A 19,285-nucleotide genomic window follows, 5' to 3' on the forward strand; every position below is an offset into this window, starting at 1 on the left:
TTATAAAAAGTAAAATGCCACTTTCTCTAAAAAGAAAAGTATTTAATCAGATTGTCCTACCATTTTTAACTTGTATATCTGAATACGCTACAAAAAATGGCGAGAACTTTATTTTTGAATGAATCTGGCAAAATAAGAGAAAGAATTTTGATATTTAGTACTGAAAAGTATGTTTCATGTCTTGAACAATATCAAGATTGGTTCATGGATGGGTCATTCAGCGTCACACCAGCTATATTTTGCCAAATGTATACTATATATGCTTTCTATAGGTATCCGGGCTGCATCGAGTCTGTATAGTCTAACCAGCATATACCTTTTTATTCGACATAGCCTGAGCCCAAAAAAGCCCTTTAATTCCAAGAGAACTTGGTTTTCTGTTTATAAACAAATAGCAAGGGAACTCCTCTTGGTAAATATTATAAGGATGGCAGACTTTACAGTCTTTCTTAAACAAATAAACCCCTTTTCTATTACACCTTAACCTTTAAATAGACAGCAGCAGACTCACCTCAGTAAATCGTCCATGAAAAAGTACTATGTTGAATTGCTTGTTGTCAATTAAGCCAGCTATTAAACAGAAAAGGAAATCATGGCCTTATTAAACACATTATTACACATGATATACGTAACACCACTTAACACTTTTTTCATAAAGGAACCTTTTATTGTTACGGCTAATTGTTATTTTTATTTTTGTTTTACTTTTCCTTTTTTTCATTACCATCTATGAATTACATTCTTTAAGGAAATTCGGTAGTTTGTATTTTTTCTAACTTTGGTGTCAAAAATACCCCAATATAATGATAAAAAAAAACTACTTCATGATTATGGCGTAGAGTTTTAGATGAAACATGATTATGGCGTAGAGTTTTAGATGAAACATTAAAGGAATCATAAAGTAGAAACGAAATGTCAAATGCCCGAGGGAAATTACATCCCGTCGCTTCTTATCTTTCCCCTATTTTGATTTGATCCGATAACATGAAAATATATAGAAGTAGACACTTATAATGTAACAGCTTTAATCTAATCAACAAAGGTAAAGAAATATTAAGAATATTCAGTTTTAGGATGGTGGGCTGTTTGTGAACACCAGATGTTAATTTTTAAGAACTTTAAATGTAGTCACCTGCCACGTTGGACTCTTAATAGATTAGATCTGTCCAATATAGACAAACAGAGATAAATATAAAGCTCCTCCATGAAAGCAGGGACAGAGGAAATATACATGCAGAAGGTCAAACGAAATTTCAGTTGGATCCTCCACATGAAAAGCGAAGAAACATTTGATTTCCAATTACTCGACTTTCCTAATCTTGCACTAATAAACACCTTTGAGTCATATGCTTGAAGACATGAGATGTACTGAAGAAAAGAGGTCATTATTGTTTTCCACAATATTTTACCTACCCCACTATATTTGGCTAATATGGAATGCTCTCCACTGACGATTATATTACAGAGCCGGTCGACTTTTTCAAGCAATAGAAATTCATCCATTATAACAAGAACGCACTGGTAAAAAAAAATCAGTGGATTGAGCAATGTCTAAAAATCGTTTTAGGTCGAGTTAGTGGCACTGATGAGAGGCCCTGTGTCAATTCTAATGTCAGACCAGAAGCATATCCAAAACTGAACCTTTCCTTCTTCCCACTGAACCTCCTCCTACTGCCCAAAACTGTCTTCTGTAACTCATTATATAACAACTGCGAAGACATTTAAAAATCCATCTCATTTATGCAACAGTGAGTACTGAAATGATATTCGTTAGAGGCCATCAAAAACAAGAACTAGGGTTGTGGTACTAAAACCGAAACTTCAATAGAATAACTGTTTCTTAGAAATAATTACCTTTTATTATGAATATTAGTGCTATTATTCACCTGACTATTTACTGTGTTGCTTAATTGCCGGACTTCTTGAATAATCCCAATTTTTCACATTTAAATTAAGAAATGAAAGTGAAGCATTTAGCCTTTTCTTTTTGTTAGTATTTCTTATCATTCATTTCTTATCCCCCAGGTTTCCTTCTTTATTGCAATGTTTGAGTCTTTCTCTTCTGTTTCTTGCTACTTTCCAACTACTTCAGGGGTTTCCTGCTATCAATATTTCTCTCTTTTACTGAATAGCGAGACCCTCATTAACTCACAATAATATCAAGAACTGGAAAATCACATTGAAATGTGGCAATACATATTGAGGATAGGACAAACATACAAATAGATACGCTAAAATACACAAAACTAGGGTGTGTTACATATACGTCGAGAGGAAGAAATAAACAGAGGGCAAGACAATCATAAATAGAATAAGACAGTCATATAAGGCCACCATAGACGTTAGCAAAGAAAGGGACAGAAAAGACATGACCAAAATGCAGATGAACGGATAAATGTATAAAACTCAGAAAACTGAAAGTAAGACTGATACTTATACAGGAAAAATAAAGACGGAGAAGTAGTTCAAGACTTTTATAACATGAAACAGAATAAAAATACTGACGGGTAAACAAAATTATAGATAGACGCTCAAATATATGAAGACATGTATGGATGGCAGGGAAGTAAAACAATTAAAAGGCTTTTAAATTGTTATACAAAACGATGGAAGTTGATATAGGAGGCAGGGTAAACACCGATAAAGGAGACATATTGCATTGCGTGAAAGGCATACATACAGACATACAAGTGTGAATATGGCTTTAAATGAAAAATTAATTACATGAACAAGTGTGTAGGAGTTATCAAATCAAGCATGAAAGAACACTTATTTAGATGACAGAAAAAAAAAATTGCATATTGAAGACCCATATATACTTATCAAGAAAGAAATACGTTTCTCGAAATACATGTAAAGGGTAGTTTAGTTATGAACAAGGGCAGAGAAATATATAAAAGCAAGAATAAAATTGATGATAGGCTGCTTTATAAATAGGTGGAAATTAGAAATCCATAAAAATACGGAAGATCATTTAATGATAAAGAGTAACACTCAAAGTAATTAAAAGGAACATTACCAATATACAACTGAAGGTAAAATCAGACATTTCAAAGGGATATCTTGGGATATAGCAATTCGGTAAATACCATTTGTGGGGCTTGGAACTGAGTCAATTGGCGTGAGATATAAAAGTAAATACTGGGATCTGGTTGGCATATTTAATCTCAGAGAGAGAGAGAGAGAGAGAGAGAGAGAGAGAGAGAGAGAGAGAGAGAGAGAGAGAGAGAGAGTGAGAGAACGAGAGATATGGTGGGGGTTAAGTAATCTTTTGGATTTAAGGTATCTTGTCCTTCCCCGTTCTAGATAAGTTGCAAATCAATTGCTCACCATTGGAAATAAAACAGATGAGAAAAAAATTTACTTTTAAAACGATCAAAGAGAAGAGAATCATTGTTATCGACAATGACTTAGTTTTGAACGGATTCCATCAGATTTCCGACGAATTTTTTTTCTTAAAAAAAAAAAAAAAAAAAAAAAAAAGTTAATAGCACCTGGGATGTAAATGACATAATGACACTTCCAGTAAAAATTCGTCTGGTGATGAAGTTGAAGTCGAGGAGGATTCAAGGGAATGTGGTGGCAGTGCATGTGGGGTTGGGTTTTTTTCTTTTTTTTTCTTGGGGGGGGGGGGGGTTGGAGTGTGGCTAGACATCATATCCTGAATAAGTTTAGAATCGACGTTAAACTTTGCCCAACTCTTAACAATTCGAAGTCGTAGGTGTTCGTTAGTGTGTTTTCAGCGCTTAATAATGAACATGAAAACTTCTTTGTGGCCAACTGATATAAAAGAGAACTGACTTTTTTCATTGTTTAATTTCATTATATTTGTAATTGCTTTCCTGAAAACATCTTGTTTATTGTGGTAAAATGCCTTTATCACTTAATCCTAGAGCGCTTCTCTCTCTCTCTCTGTCTAAAATATGATATTACATTTGAATAAGAAAAACATGAGTTTCCTGGTCTCAAAGTTTCTTGCCTGCTCTGTTCATTTATTTATTGTCTGTAGTATCTCACACAATTTTCGTTGTTACTCCAATAATAAACGGATGTTGGCTACTTTAGTTTAAAAAGAAAACTTTGAGCGATGCATATTTTTTGTTTACTCTCAAGTATTTCTTACTTCAACATATACATTCAGGATCTTATTAACCTATCACGAACGACAATCTATTAGAAAATTTCTCAGGTTATTAATAAAACTTCTAAATCGTTCTTTGATTCCTATCAGTCACAGTAGGGGTATTTGTTTCAGATACGAAGAGGGATATATGGACATTAAAATATTAACTTATATAATATATAAGGGTATCCTTTTCTTTCAACTTCTTCCATTTACTATAAGACCATTATCTTCAGAATTCACAAATTAATTTTAATTCGAATAGTTTCCATTGTTAACAGCGCTATGAACATTTTTACATAAATACTACTTTGAAGTAAACTGGATAAGGGCAAAATATAGTTACTAACCCACTATGAATTGAAAAGCAATCCATAAACCAATCAATCATCACTCTAATAAGTCTACATAGTATTTTGAAGCACCAACCAACAGTTCAGTAAGAATTCATATCCTTCTTCCTAGCTAAACTTCTATATAACAATTACCCTGAATATAATCCTAACAACATTGTAGCATCACATCTCCATCCCATTAAACCCTTCCTTGTAACTGTTAATATCAGGTTAGTCGAGAATAAACTTATTACGAATTACGATGACAAAGTAATATAAAAAAAAAAAAAATAGTAAATATGATAAATGATTGTAGGTTTTCCAAGATGAAAACATTCTAGGTAGAAGTTGAAACATTTATGCTCACATTTGTAATAAATTTCTTCATTAGATAGATGCTTAAATACTTTGTTTTATTTGAGAAGATATAGCTGGTTTGAAAATTACCATCTGTTTCCGTTTCTGATTTATGCTTTTAAATTCAAACTGGTCACTATTTTTTAAAGATTAATTCATAAATTTTAGATGCATAATCAAATATCGCTAAATTGTTAGTCGTGTGAATGTTTCGAATTTAAAAAGAAAACAAAAAAATTAAGGTTAACATTATATAGAATACCTGACAAATTTTTCCCCATTTAACTTTTTCACCGCATTTTATGTATCATATACCAAGGAACATTTCTTATTTTGTTGGTTTAACGTAATATGACTATTTCTTCAAGTGGTATTCATATGCAACAATACCACAAAATTTTTTAGAGAGAATGAGAAGTGATTGCAATGAACGGAAGCAGGAAAAAAAAAAGTAAAGAGATATTAATTAGAACAATTATTTTTCATCTTGAAATTAAGTGAGTACTCAAAAATGAAATGCACTATTTTCTCGAAATGTATTCAGTATTGATTTAGTAAAACAATTGGTGCAATGAGGTGTATGCTTTGAGACATCAAATAAAACCATGGACCGGGAGTTTTAATAATTATATCTAAAACTTAATATAAAAGGAAAAGAAATACATCTAGTAAATAATTATCAGGGAAAATAGATGAACAGGAATTCCACGAGTCCTTACTCGGGTACAAGGCAGTGATCTCTACAACACTGTCGTGAATCAGACGTAGGGCTATCATGTCTTTCTGACTTGCTATATTGTCGGAATTTTTTCATATAGAAAATCGGTTTCCACCAGACCACTTTGCTCCCAGTTAAAATTCACAATATCCCCTTCCGGCCTTACTTTTGTTTCATACACGGCATCACAAAAGGTATCTACTATGGAAATACTCAATATCCTTGCCATTCTCAGTGTACACCCAATAGCAACTCAGAGTATACAGCCTTTTGGCAGTAGAGATGGTTTTTCGTCAGTGTGAAGCCCGTCATCTCATCTATGTTGACGTGATCATGGACGTGCTTCGGGGCTTTTCTACAAGGGAGTTCACCTTCGCCAAGTCCACAGAATCCACATTTCCTTTTGCATAGACGACAAGGGTGGAATAAACAAACTTCTTTTATCTTTCCCTCTTAGTCAACTTCGAATTCAAGACGGCATCGTCGGCAGATTCTGGAACGTGTTGTATCATTGGGTTGTTTGGCATTCCCTAATACTAAGGCCTTTGGGACATCCTTCTGGCGGATTCGCAGAAATCCAAAGCTTCCAGTTCCCATAGTCGAAGCGTGACCTTCCTAAACTTCTCATATGTAGATGAGGACATACCTGTGTCAATGAAAGAATGAGGTGTTTTAGATTTTATATTCGAAGATTAACAAACCGCACGAATATTATTAACAACTTGCAGGTGAAAACAAAAGGAGGAAGCCCAAAAATTTGCAATGTCAATATTGAACATGAAAGGAAAAAGTAAATAAAGGCTTGCAAACAAAGATTTATTATATAATCATAATTTAAATAATACTTATAGGACTTTATTCTCAAACTGAAAACCCAATGTTTTGACTAATTAAAACCGATGAACTTATAACCCAAGAAAAAATTAAACCTACAGCCAAACAAACGTAACACAAATAAGAAACATGAAGAATGGTGTGTGAATATCCGTATACCCACAAATACATGCATAAGTCAACACTCGTAAATAATTATTACAAAGTTATGAATAAATCCAACACTCAAGCAAATAATATATCACAAAACATACCTAAGAGGCAGGTGCAGATGTACAAGTTCGTGAAGAACGCAAAGTTAGGCTAATCCTCAGCCTAGTACAAAATCAAGAACAGAACTAAACATATGAAAAATGTATGTATCCAACATAACCTTCGATGAAGGAACTAGGGTGGTGTGACGGGTACTTCAGCCAATCACAAGCGGAGTAAGTCGAGCGGGGAGGTGAAGAAACTACGATCGTTAAAAATCGTAACTAGGCCGGCAACGTAAGCGGTAGTTGAAGAGCGTTAAAACCAGTGGTTCTTAAACTTTTATGCCTTGCACCCCCCTTCAGCATTAAGCATAGATCCCATGCCTCCCCCCCCCTCCCCACCCTTGAAATTTCTGCCAAAGTAGAAAGTATTATTTTAAGATAAACATTGTTCATAGACAATCGGTAAAATAAATATATTATGATGAAACAAAATTTTATCCTAAACTTTTTTCAAACTGTTTTAGCATTATACAGATTACAGTTATGACATTGATAGAAAATACTGGAAAAAATACAAATTACTGCAAAAATAAACATAATTTTTACTCTTAATACAATCATTCATGGATCATGACCACATAAAAAAAATATTACACAGCCTCCTTAGTAATTGATTTATCCATATTTATGTAGTATTGCAAAACAAAAGCCATCATAATTACTACATTTTTATTTTCATTGTTACTATTTTAACTACTTGCACCCCCCTTGAAAGCTCCTGGCGCACCCCTAGGGGGGCGCGCCCCCCAGTTAAAGAAACACTGGTTAAAACAGTAATCATGCCGGAGTCATGAGATTATATATATATATATATATATATATATATATATATATATATATATATATATATATTTATATTTATATATATATACATATATATATATATATATATATATATATATATATATATATATATATATATATATATATATATATATATATATATATATATATATATATATATATATATATATATTTAACATGGAAATACATGTTACCGTAAACCTCCTATTATTGCTTTTGAATAATAATTCGTATGAAAAGTAAGTTACAAAATTTAAGCAATTTAACATATTTGAATCTTTTCTGGGTTACTAAATTCATCCATTTTAATAATTCTCAATCTTTTCTGAAGTAGAGGTACTGACAAAACAAGTAAATATCTATCACTAATTATGTGGACTTTAAATCATGTGTATGGTTAACGAACCGCATCATTCTCGATATTCGTCCTGATTGCGCTCCAATCCCCCAGAGTAGGATATCCTTGATATCTGTTGTTGGGAGGTTTTACAGAAGTAAATTTCTCACACTAGAACAAAATTTTTACCAATCGCAATATAATTTAATATAACTTAGTTGAGGAAATAAAAACTGCAGCAACTCCAAATCCTGTGTCAGTACAGGGCTGCCCAAGGCCGGAATCACATAGGAAGTGATGCAACACTCGACGTAAGACCCAATTGATGTTACGCATGGAAACTAACAAAGATCTTTTTGGGATGCGTCACATATGACGTAACGACATGTCAGGAACGGAAAACGTGTGTGGTCACGTATCGTCTCGCGTGTCGGGCATATCTGTCTTTTTTAGCATTAGTTTGCATTCACTTAAATAGTAAAATTTCATTGTGATTTAAAAAGAGTCACTGTGATTAACGTGCTGTTCTTTATTTTTCTATTTTTTAAATAAGAATAGAATTTCAATAGGTCCAAACTTTGAACGTATATTGCGTTCTCGTACTGCCGTATGGGTTTTTATTTCTAAAAGTTAAAATTGAATTTAATCTAGGTGGTGGTGGTTGTGGTTTTGGTATATGTGTTGTACAAATGCTTAGAAAAAATCTTGACCTGCACTCAAATAACACCTAGGTTGTGAGTCTATATAAAGTTATTCATGTTATTTACTTAGTTTGCTTATATAAAACTTTAATAAAAGTAAATGTGATTTCAGCATGATTACAGTACATTTTTTCTTCATGAAACTTGAATACTAAAGTATTTTCTTCTTAATAAATGGATTATTTTATAAGTTTGCAAAAGATGGCAAAATTATGTAATTCTTGGTAAAATCATAGAATGGTGCAATAAACTTTTTCAATGTATTTGTGGGTGTTTTGAAAGCTTTTAAAAATTATTTCTAGCGGAAATCTACAGTTTTTGAGTTATGGTGGGTTCACTTCCATAATTTATAAGTTATGGCTTTCGAGTTATGATGGTATCGTCATGAATTAAGTTAAAAAAAACGTATCATTGTATGTCAGGTATATCTTAATCATTTTTCTTTTAACTTTGTTGTTTGCACCAGTCATCATCATCGAAAACAAGGCATAGTAATGAAAAAATAATTTTCTCAATGAAAACCAAGTAATAGTAATGAGACGTTATCAGGTTTTTGTTGGTGGGGTGGGGTGGGGGGCATTTAAAACATGATTTTCCATCCCATTTGTTATGCAGTCATTCGTAGCAGTGTTCATCGTACTGCAAATACATCCTTACTTAACTGAGCTGATTTTCCTGGTAACGAAACATAATCATAATCAAAGTCGCCTTTGTGTCTAAAGAGAAAAGTCTGTGTAAAACGATTCCCTCGGGCATTATTTGTGCATGAAATCCTCCTTCATTCCTGTTTTCCTAAACTGATTGGAGACCAATACCACCCAACTTGATGTGGGTCGTATTCGGGTTCAATCAATTTAGGAAAACAAGAATGGAGGAGGATTCCATGCACAAATAATTTCCGAGGAGATCGTTTTATATAGACTGCATTGTTTCAAATTACAAGGCTGCCCTTACTTTACTGAGAAAGTACCTTCGGAAAAATGGTACTTGTTGCGGCACACACGTTTGGCACTTGGGATCCCCGAACTACCCTCTATGGGACTACGGACAAAACTGCCTAGCCTTGGGTCATCTTACTCTATGGTTCATCTCTCTGGCATGGCTATGCCCAATCATGATTGGTTGTTTGACCCGATAGTCCTCAAGAACCAATTTGGAGGTGATCTTCTGGTGCCTATACCTATGCTGATCTGTATCAGACTTTATCGTGACAAACACAGCATTACTATTATTCTTTGTCACAAACGGAACAGATTGTTGGCACTTAAACAAGGGAGCTATAATAACCCATGATTGGTTCATTATACACTCCCTCAAGTTCTGTGTCCCACATAACTCACAACACTTTTATTTATCATTATTTATACTTTTTTCTTTCATTTTGAGAAAAAAAAATTCCCTACCTATTTTTCCCCACTTGTATATTGCCGCTTGAGTACCATCCTCGTCAGGTGCATGCAAAAATTAAAATTAAGTTGGCCTGTTAAAATTAAAAGTTACTAAAAGATGAGTCTCACGCCTACAATAAGTCATACACACACAAAAAAAAATCAGCTTCATATACATCATAATTAGGAAACATAAATAGCGTAATGAAAATGTTTTTACCACCAATTGCCTCGTTGGATTAGAATATTCGTATCGCCATGCAACATAATACATTCATAAGTACAAAGGGATATCTTAACCCTGGATAGGTACGGTCCTCGGACACCCCTTTAAGGGTATACTCGGACGCGAACGACCCCGACGCCAAAAAAAATTCTTGAAAAATCAGTTTTTGCAGTAACCTCCTTTTTTCTTTTGCCAAAAAAAACTTCAATGAATGCTTAAAACAACTGTAAAGATAAATACTACTCATCTGCAGAAAAACTATTTATTATAAATATTTTAAAAAATTAAGTAGAAAAAAAAAGACCTGACATAAAAATTCATAAAAAAAAGTTTATACATATATACACAAATCCTTTTAGGAATTGATTCTTGAATGTTTAGGACATATCTTGATGTATTTTGGATGAAGTCAGACCCATGGAGGTGAAGATCTGAAATGAGAAAAAAAGGGTAACTTTTTTTGGCCAAAAAAATTTGTCCAAATTTCATGAATTTTTTTGGGTACCCAAATGAAATAGGAAGTGGCTAATTTTTTTAGGGAATAAACATATGTTATCCTAAAATAGAAATATGTAAAAAAATCTTCATTATTTTGTAAATTACATTTATATCAGGGGCCATATCTAAAGGTAATTTTTTGAGTACTTGGAAATTTCGTAAAAAAATACATATATTTAATATATAATATGATATTTATGCAGGTAAAAATATACCAAAATATCACAAATTCTATAGGGAACAAGAATATATATAGATAGGGCAGCTTACGCTTCGGATATGTCCACAAAATGGCCGCCAACCACACTGACTCAGACTCCCTAATCTGCCACTTGAAATGTAGGAAGGGTATGCCAATTTCAAGGTGTTATTTACTAATCTAATTATTATTGGATATGCATAAAAATTGTATGGTGGGTTGCTGGATAATTGTCGATTATTTTACGACTATAAAATTAAAATTCTGACCCAAAAATTTTTTTTTGAAGGGAAATAAAATCGAAAAAAAAAATGTAAAACAATATTTTAGCTAAAAAAATTTGATGATATTCAATCAAAAAAAAAGTAAACAAAATTTTCCGACAAATAAACATCTAGACGAATCATTACTCTGTGATAGTTCCTTAGTACGTAGTAATTTTGAAAGAATTGGGAAAAAACGAAAAAATGGCAATCACCGGAAAATCGAACACATACCTATATATACGCCATATCTGGCTAAAAAAAAGATAGGCATGGGTAGCCAGATCATCTAGAAACACTTTCCAACACTATAAAAATATAAGTTTTGCGACACTACTTGCCAATTCCTTACGGTAACATGACTAAGCAAAAAAATGCAAAACAAATAAAAAGGGGCACTCGTGGAAAAATGGCCATTCTAATATACGGCATTTCAGAAAAAAAAAATTTCAGCCACGTGCTAGGCAAACCATCAAGGCATATTTTCCGACAAATAAACATATAAATGAAATATTACTCTGTGATAGTTCCTTAGTACGTAGTAATTTTGAAAGAAATGGGAAAAAACGAGAAAATGGCAATCACAGGAAAATCGAACACATACTTATATATACGCCATATCTGGCTAAAAAAAAATAGGCATGGGTAGCCAGATCATCTAGAAACACTTTCCAACACTATAAAAATATAAGTTTTGCGACACTACTAGCCAATTCCTTACGGTAACATGACTAAGCAAAAAAATGCAAAACAAATAAAAAGGGGCACTCGCGGAAAAATGCCCAACATTCTAATATACGGCATCTCAGATAAAAAAAAAAGACATGCACGTGTTAGCCCAACCATCAAGGCACACTTTCTAACACATAAACATGAAAAAAAATCAATAATATACGGCAATTCCTTACTACGTAGTAAATTTTTACAAATATTGAAAAAAAAAACAGAAATTGGCAACCGCAGTTGAATACCCAATATACCAATAACTACGTCGTATCTGACAAAAACAAAATCACGCATGGGTAGCCAGATCATCTAGACACACTTTCCAACATTAAAAAAGCAGAAGTTTTACGACACTATTTCGCAATATCTTACGGAAAAATGACTTGGCCAAAAAATTAAAAAAAATTAAAAAGGGACACTCGCGGTAAAATGCCCGACATTCTAATATACGACATCTCAGATAAAAAAAAAGACATGCACGTGTTAGCCCAACCATCAAGGCACACTTTCTAACACATAAACATGAAAAAAAAATGAATAATATACGGCAATTCCTTACTACGTAGTAATTTTTACAAATATTGAAAAAAAACAGAAATTGGTAACCGCAGTTAAATACCCAATATACCAATAACTACGTCGTATCTGACAAAAACAAAGTCATGCATGGGTAGCCAGATCATCTAGACACACTTTCCAACACTAAACAAGCAAAAGTTTTACGACACTATTTGGCAATATCTTACGGAAAAATGACTTGGCAAAAAAATGAAAAAAAATGAAAAAGGGGCACTCGCGGTAAAATGGTCCTCGTGGTGATGAACGACATTTTAACTAAAAAAAAAAACATGCACATGGTAGCCAAACAATCCACCAAGACTTTCCACAACTGATAACCTATACAAGTTGCACCATTCTACGACAATTTCATAATACGTAATAACTTTGATAATTATGCAAACTACCTCAGAAGGGTAAACTCGGACGCGAACGACCCCGACGCGTCTCAGAAATCGGGGAAGGAGTACAGCTACAGCAATGCACATCTGGACACTACTAGAGCGTGTAGGGGAGACACCTCCTGCAAGTCGATCACCCACAAATTCAGTCACAGGGGTGAGTCACGTGAGAAAAACCTGTTTTTTTTTGACGCTCGGGGTCGCAAACGACCCACCGTACCTATCCAGGGTTAATACAAAGAAAAAGATCCAACACACGTTTGCCTCATCTAAAACCACATTAGGAATTTTTACCATATCATCCTTTTGACTGCAAGCAAATAAATTGAAATATAGAATAATAATAAAAAAATGTCATCTCAATGAACTGAGCATTATAATTTATACTGCAAAAACTAAAAAAATAAAGGATTTATCAAGATGTTAAATCACAATCCATTGTTGGCAATTACATGTCATAACACCGAAGTCCTCTACAGAGAAAAATAATTTTTATTTTTTAACACAGCACAGCAGCCTTGAAAAATATATATATAAAAAAAGCTTGGCTATAGCAAAATTGGTATCTTTTTAAAATAAGGAAATTTTGATTAATTTTTATTCAACTTAAATGCAGCAGACAACATATCAATATAATAAATAGATATACCCGTGATGTGCTTAGAAAGGAAAAGTGAGAACCAAATTCTCAACTCGCTTGAGATGAAACTTTTATGGACTTCTCAATCGTTTTGTGGCAGACACCACTTTTATTTTATGACCCTTGTCCGTTCACGCGTTCTCATGAGGGAAATAAGATACCTACAGCTGCCTTTTCCTTTCTCACTTTCCTCCCCGAAGTAACCAGGTAGCCTGGGGTAACCAGTACCGAACTATTCAAATGCCACACCAACTTATATTCTTGGACTCTGCGCACATGCAAAAGATGATACTCTCCTTTGGCCTCAGTCTAGATGTGTTGGATGTCCAAAGTGTTGGTTTTAACTTATTTTACACCATACACTCCAACATATGCGGCTTCCAGTTTGTGCTTCCTTGGCCGTAGCCTTTTAAGAAAAATCCCGTCACTCTCTCTATATCAGATGTTCGTGTTCGGAAATGCTGGTCGTAACTCGTCTGATACTTATCACTGGGCTTATAAAATACCTTTGGATTATCTGAAACACGTAAGGCAAATTACACATCATTACCGATATTGTTGTATGCTGTATAAAGACAAGGTTGGGGATCCATGACAACAGTATACGCCATTATTGGATCCTGCCCAAAAGGGGTATCTGCGATGTCGCTGTTATATTCCGTGTATATGGTGAATTTCGTCCATGGCGACATTTCCATCCACTTGGTCTGACTGTACTCCAATAAATACTTTAAAATATTTGTTACCTCTTGGTTATGGGACTCCACAAGCCCATTTGCTGAGGGCTGATAAGAAGCGAGAGTGCAATTATCTATTTTCATGATATTGGTCACCCCCTAGCACACTTTGTTCACAAACTCTGCCGTTGGCATTTATCAACGTACCTTAATAGACAAACCTTACTGTGAAGGAAGACAAGTCCATCGCAACCTAAACCGCAGTTGTATCTGCCATTGCATATGTGTGGGTAAAGCGTGTGAATGCATCTTCAAAACACATGTGCATACTTAAACTGCTGATCTCGGGGAAATGAAACCTAGGTCGTTCATATGCACTCTATCAAACTTTACAGGCACTACCGACCGTGTTCTGGTCTTTGTTATCACATGTTTGTGGTTTCTCATTGAGTTAAACACATGCCACTCATTGATATATCTAAGAAAATCTTTCTTCATTCCTCTCTAAAAAATTATTCTCCTACCCTCCATCGGGACCCTTTAATACCTTTTATGTTCTGCCTATGGATTTACGTGAGTTACATTGACAGCTTTCTCTGCCAAAGTGGAAGAAAGAATAATGTGGTCTCCTCTCATTATTACAGAGTAGGATTTCATCTTCGATGAAAAACATATCCCTTCGCATGTTCAAAGAATGGGAACTTTCTACTCGCATCCTTCACACTACCCTTGACCTGTTCAATCCAAGCTTTGGATTTTTGTCCCAAAAGTGCAGAATTTATTCCCTTTCAGTAAAAAAAAAATTATTGTAGGATTCCCCCTTTTCTATTATAAAATTTAGCAGTTTCCGTCTTTTATTTTTCCGATACTGGTAACCAGAAACTACTTTACATTTAATTGGTACATTGGAGAAATTATCAGCCAATGCATTGCTAACCTCACTTGCTCCAGTCACATACTGACCATTCACCTTCAACACTAGTGGTGGGTTGGGGGTGCATTTGCCTGCTTTCTTTTTTTACTTTCCTCCTCACTGAAGATGGTGCTGTTTTACTGCTGATGGAGGAAACAAAAGACACCCAAGACTGATACCTAGCTTCTTTCATGGCTTGATGGAACTTGGTCTACATTTCTTGTATATTATTAAATTCTCCTAAGTATAGTGTCTGCACAATCGAGCTAAATGCTTTTTTTGTGGCTCTGTGTAGGACCACCAGGGACTGGTCGTCGTTTGAATAACCCTATTGTTTTGTGAATTGAATTGACTCCTACTGTATGAAGACTCCATTTAGTAAATCTATGGCATCAACAACCCTTTCAAACTGTTCTGCATTTCCTTCAATTTTGCTTAGCTCATGAAATCTATCCCAGTCCGCCTTCTCAAGATTCCATCATAGTGATCTCTATAAAGGTGGGCCATTCTTGGTGTTTATAATGATTGGTGCATGATCCTTAGTATAGCAATTACCTAATATTCTCCAATAATAATCGAGAAGACAGTTAAAGCTTGCAATTGATAGGTCAATGAATGACAAGGTAACTGTCTGAACATGAAAGTGTGTGGGCTCTCCGGTATTAAGGAGTCCTATATCTTCATTTTCCACAACTGATGATATAATACAGAATTACACCTTGCATTTGCCAAAACATTTCCCCATATAAAGGATATCTACTATTAAAATCTCCTAGTAAGAGAAATTATCATATGAGATGTTTTCATTAGGAGGCAAGTAAAGACACCATATTGTGTATTTGCTCCCTATATCTGTTTATTCAATCACTGCCTGCTGAGGTGTACATATAAACAAGGATATTTGGGGAACATCTTGATGGACGTATGTAACACTTCCCCCATGCCTCCCTGCTCGTTGATCATATGGTGTCTTATAGTTAACATACTCTCGAGGACAAGAAGTATTTTCATCAAGTTTGCTCTCTTGTAGACATATAATTATGGGGGAGTGCTCATGACTGAGTAGCTTACGTTCTTCACATTTGGCTCTTAAACCCTGATAATTCCATTGCATAATGGAGGAAAAAACTATGGTTTATTTTCTGAGGAACAACTTGGATGAGGTCTTCCTATTTGCAGTTTTTGGTTTAACATTATTTCCTGTAGGCTTCTTAAAAGAGGGTCTTGATAAATTAGGGTTTATATTTACCCTTTTCATATTCTTTTGACCTAATTGTTTAGGGGATGGTGGTCCTCAACCTGAATATTGGATTGATTTAAGTTGTTTTCTTCTGCATCTGAAATATCAACAGACAAAACTTCCCATCAATTTGATGTCATAACTTTTGTGTTCTTAACTGAAGGAGTGAGAGAGATGCAGGTCTCTCTCTTGTCCAATTAAAAGGTAGTGATTTATCAGGTTTTGGCATCTTCCCCACTACAGATGTGCCTGGTGATTCGGCTTTGGGTGAAACCTCCATCAAATCAGGCAAATATAGAGCCTGAGAGAGGTTAGTATCTTCCTTTTTAGGGGAGCAAAGGTTTAATATCGTTTGGCAAAACCTTAAGAGCTGATATTCTTGTCTCATCATGCAGATTGTTACCAGAGGGTATATTTCTTTTTTGTGAACTACTGGTCAGTAATAGATGGGCTATATGTCTCCTGCAGCAATATACCTCAAGACTTCAGTACCATGGCATAGCTTGTTGATCTATTCAATAGTCTCTTGGCATGCCCCATACTTATGTGTTCAATACAGGATTTATTGAGGGCAGCCTCTTCTAACTTATATTGCTGGCAACTCCTGTCAATAGATTTATGATTCAAATTACAGCTTAAACACCTGCCCTCAAGTGAACACTCTCCATGGTGATGTTCTGGGCAATTGCTACACATTTTTTTTTCATTTTTGGAGACTTTGGAAAGGTGTTAAAATTTGAAACAATTAATACATTGAACTGATTTCTGTTTAAAAGATCGAAATTTAATCCTTTCTTTTTCAATGATAATGTAGAAAGATCCTTGGGTACCTCATCACAAGGAGCACCTTTATATTCAAATTTCTAATTTTAATATTCATAATATTACATATTGCATTAAATGCTTCATCATGAGTATCAAAGTATATCCAAGAATCCCATTTGTCATCTTCAAGTCGCATTCTTATCTCTGTGATTAAGCCAAAACATTCAAATGCTTTATGTATCTCATTGTAATCTTTGTCTAATGCAAAAGTGGGTAACATTCAGGATTTTCAGTATTCCTTCGTTGCCTAAATTAATTGCTTTTTAGGTATTGGATGAATTGTCCTTTTTAGTACCGAAGTCATCAACTGAATTTTCTTTAAATGAATTGCAAGAGGTCGTCAACGGTGCCGGTGGGGAGTCAACATATCCAGGGGATTGAGAGTTATTTTTCAAAGGGTCCATAGTCAAGGATGGGGTTTTATTTTTTGTGTTGTTATTTGTTCGGTTGGTTTACCTACTTGAGAATATTAAGAAAGTATCATAAGTTGGATAGGGAATTTGCATTCAACACTATCGGCACAATGAGAGTATATTTCCCAGATGGTCCACTTCATACCTTGCCTGAAAGATAGCACCAAATCAGATATAGAGGCACAGGTGTAAGATAAACCCACATGTTAGGACTGAGACCAAGAAAATGTGGAATCATCCTCCCCATATCCGTAAGGATGGATTTCTGGCCAGAAGCCAAGAGTCCCACCTCAAGGATTAGATCCCCCTGATTCCGAAGACCCAACACTTGAAAATAGTTCCGCCAAAATGGTCCAAACCATCTTCAGGATGGCTGATATCATCCAATACTCTCACCTACAGCTTTAAATGCAAATACCACTCAACGGTGATCCCTTCTCCCATTCAACTAAGCAGGTAATAATTATGAATGTAGAATTATCCGCACCATTTAATTAAAATGAAAATAAATAAGTAAAAGAGCAAATAAAATAGAATATATATATATATATATATATATATATATATATATATATATATATATATATATATATATATATATATATATATATATATTTATATGTATATATGTATATATATATATATATATATATATATATATATATATATATATATATATATATATATATATATGTATATATATATATATATATATATATATATATATATATATATATATATATATATATGACTAAATAAATATATTTTTAAGAAATAATACTCATAACTCATAGAGTTAAGCCAGCAAGACGAAAGAAACTTTATAAAATTACAAGGTCGAATTAAAATTGAGAAGAGAGAGAGAGAGAGAGAGAGAGAGAGAGAGAGAGAGAGAGAGAGAGAGAGAGAGAGAGAGAGAGAGAGAGAGAGAGATTCGAATTGGTGGAAAAATTTCCCCAAGTTCGATTGTCCTATTGCCCGTCACAATTCATCAACCATATGAAGAAACCACATGACTACATCAAGGCATTCTCTCGTTGAGAGGGTTTAAAGGGGAAAAGGTTAACCAGACCATTGAGTTAAACCTGGTTATTACAAAGTTGGCCCCCATAAATATGGTGTTTGAATGACGAATTAATATCTGATATACTTTATAAACAAAAACATTATTGCATGAGCTAAATTGGGCTACACAAAGGTTTCAGATATTATAGTGTAAGATGCATTTACACAGAATTCTGTATAAAGAAAAGATAAAAAAAGTACAGAAAATGGTATTTTGTGAAAAGAAAAAAAAATAATAATAATATAACCGACGAGTATGCGAGTTATGTAATTTAAACAAAAAGTTTGATATAAATATCATGTGAACTGTGTCAGAAATTAGATTAAATAAATGTTAGAAATTAAAAAATATTCATAACCATGGTAAAAAAAAGCTATTAAATTGAAATAAAATCATACATTAAACAAATATACAGAGATTTATACATTTCTATGTACTAACAGAAATTTTACACTAGATTAAACCAGGTGAAGATTGTTCAATCCTTTACTCGTACTGCTTTAGTGTTATAGAGACTGGTGCTAATATTTCTGATGGATTTCCATAGTGTATTCCAATTTCACAATGAAATTGCTTTATGTCCATCATATTCCATACCTAACTATCATTTATTCTCTCATGCAAGAAGAAACCCACACAATTTAATAATGTTGTTATTAAGATTTCTTACCGATTATACTTACAGTTGAAGGTTCAAATAATTGTTTCTCATAAGTGATTTTATGATTGAAACCCTAAAGAAAATTTTCTTCTGATCTAATGTGTTTAAAAAACCCATTCAGTAAT

The sequence above is a fragment of the Palaemon carinicauda genome, chromosome 19 (assembly GCF_036898095.1).
Source record: "Palaemon carinicauda isolate YSFRI2023 chromosome 19, ASM3689809v2, whole genome shotgun sequence".
Taxonomy (NCBI): Eukaryota; Metazoa; Arthropoda; class Malacostraca; order Decapoda; family Palaemonidae; genus Palaemon; species Palaemon carinicauda.